Raw genomic sequence first — 2,492 nt, forward strand, 5'->3', positions numbered from 1 at the left:
GATCAAAGTAAACATCTTACACAGCCTAGCATCAATTCGATAGCCTCTAAGGTTTCCTTGATCTTAGGGAATAGCTAAAAGTCACAGGGAACAAGGTCTGGACAATAGGGAGGTTGATAAACGTTCTTGATGCCTATCTTGGTCAAATAGTTTGATCTTCTCTGAGCAACCTTTGGACAAACTTCAATTCCTCGCGAATAAGTGTGTGTACAATTTTCACACTGACATCAAACTGTACGTTTATTATCTCTATAGACATACGACGGTTCTTATTCATGAAATTCTTTATTTACCATGGTCTTCATGTATCCTTACTGATCCCACAACTCTCATCATCCCTGATCCACACATTGCCTTCCTTGAATCTTATGTCACTCCAAAACTGATGCTCGATTGATGCAGGATGGTCCAAAAGCAATCTGAAGCATTCCATACGTCTCTGTGGATTTTTTTTCCAAGTTTTAAATAGGATTTTATTGCATATCTTTTTTCTAAAGTATCCTCTCGTTCAGATTGCATTTATTAAATTCACCAACTTTGGCAATCAGGCTGTAATAGGGTGTATTCCAATTCCTGCTATAGCTGTTCATTTGAACTTAAAATAATACAAACTGATGTATAACAATAGCATACCGTACCTTAAAGAGTACTTATTTAGTTGTCGCAATTACCCCCGGATTTAGCTCAATCACCCCCAAGTACGATACTGAGTTTTGAAGAGTCTACGACAATTGTAAATGCATGTACAAAAACATTCTGGAAACATGCATGCATAGTAAGTTTACAATTCATAAATACGGCAAGTGTTCGTGAAAAACGCAACCGTGAGATTAAATCATATATGCGGAACTCTAAAAGATTGCTTCAAGTATTCGCTTTATATAAATCAATAAAAAGCAAATATATTTGAATGTGAGACGACTGCGCATCTGTGTTTTCTTCAACTCAAAAGATATGAACGTTGCACATATTTTAGTCAGATTAAACGCGATGCAAATCAAGCAAAACACAGTTATACTTTAAATCCTGTACTGTTTGCAAAGTCAAGCGATAAGATTTCCTCGGTGTATCGACTGATTCATTCAACGCAATATATATATATATATATATATATATATATATGTATGTATGTATGTATGTATGTATGCACATCTATATATGTTATTTTGGATAAAATATATTTTTTTCAATTATATTTTACTCTTTACGTATACCAATCCTTTTCGTTTTGGAGCTCAATATACGTTAACAACAGACCATAAGAATAAAAGAATAGCAGTATAATTACATTCCCAGATCCAAATATTCATTTTTCATACAAAACAGCCTCTCCAGTATATTAAAATCTCGGCACATTTTTTTACAGATCCGTTTTGTTATGCAGAAACAAACGGTTAATATTATGTCAATACCGTATCTTTTAGTACTTATACTCTTTAGAAACATGAGACATTCTTGAAATTGTTTCAATTATCGATACTTAGCGAATATATACCGATACAAAAGCTTACGAAGAACACTGCTAGGTGCATGAAGTATCCCCGTGTGAAATTTCCAAAAAAAATGGCTCAGCCGTTTAGGAGTGCGTATATAAGGAACTTTGGCTGTGTGTGTTATTGTGTGTAGAAACACACACAATAACACACACAGCCAAAGTTTCTTATATATAATAGTAGATAGATAAATAAATAGATACTTACTAATAGAATACTCGTCCAAGGACAGGTATATATATAAATAGCGTATCCGTTTCTAAAGGTCATGATGTTTTTTTTCTCTCCTTTTCTATATTAAATTTCTGCTATTTAACTTATTTCATAAATTATTGAGGGCGGGTGCGAATCGGAATTTTTTTTTTTTTAAATTTTTTTTAGAGAAAAAACAAAACAAAAATATGCTCATATAACTCACCTAGCCGAGAATATTTATTCCAGGAATTAAAATGACCAGTTCATAAAACGTAAAAAATACTTTATAATTAGAAATAATTACTCATAATTGTAATTATTTCTGCATATTTAAGCAGCATATTTCTTAACATTCAGTTGGCTGACGTGCAGGATCTTGACCTCCCAGTCGCGTGATCATTGTAGATCGACGTTTGATAAACGTTTATGCCTTTATAAATGTTTAATTTCATTTGAATATTGTTGCAGTTTACGATAATTCTTGGGTTATTTTCAATATAAAAAGGCGACAATCGTAAGTTTCTGTATTGATAATGTCTAAATATGAAACACTAGTGTCTGTAGGTATTTAAAATAATTATATATATATATATAAATATATATATATATATAGGTATATATATATAGAGAGAGATTATTATTATTATTATTATTATTATTATTATTATTATTATCCACTGACACGTGCTTCGTCGTGTACGACTCATCAGACTAGCTGAATCTAGCAAAAGATGAGTCGTAGACGAAGGCACACGTGTCCGTGGATAATTATATTTTAACAATACATATGCCGCTTCCTATTTG

This window comes from Euprymna scolopes, chromosome 13 (assembly GCF_053919585.1).
Source record: "Euprymna scolopes isolate OS-2025 chromosome 13, ASM5391958v1, whole genome shotgun sequence".
In the NCBI taxonomy this organism is placed as follows: Eukaryota; Metazoa; Mollusca; class Cephalopoda; order Sepiida; family Sepiolidae; genus Euprymna; species Euprymna scolopes.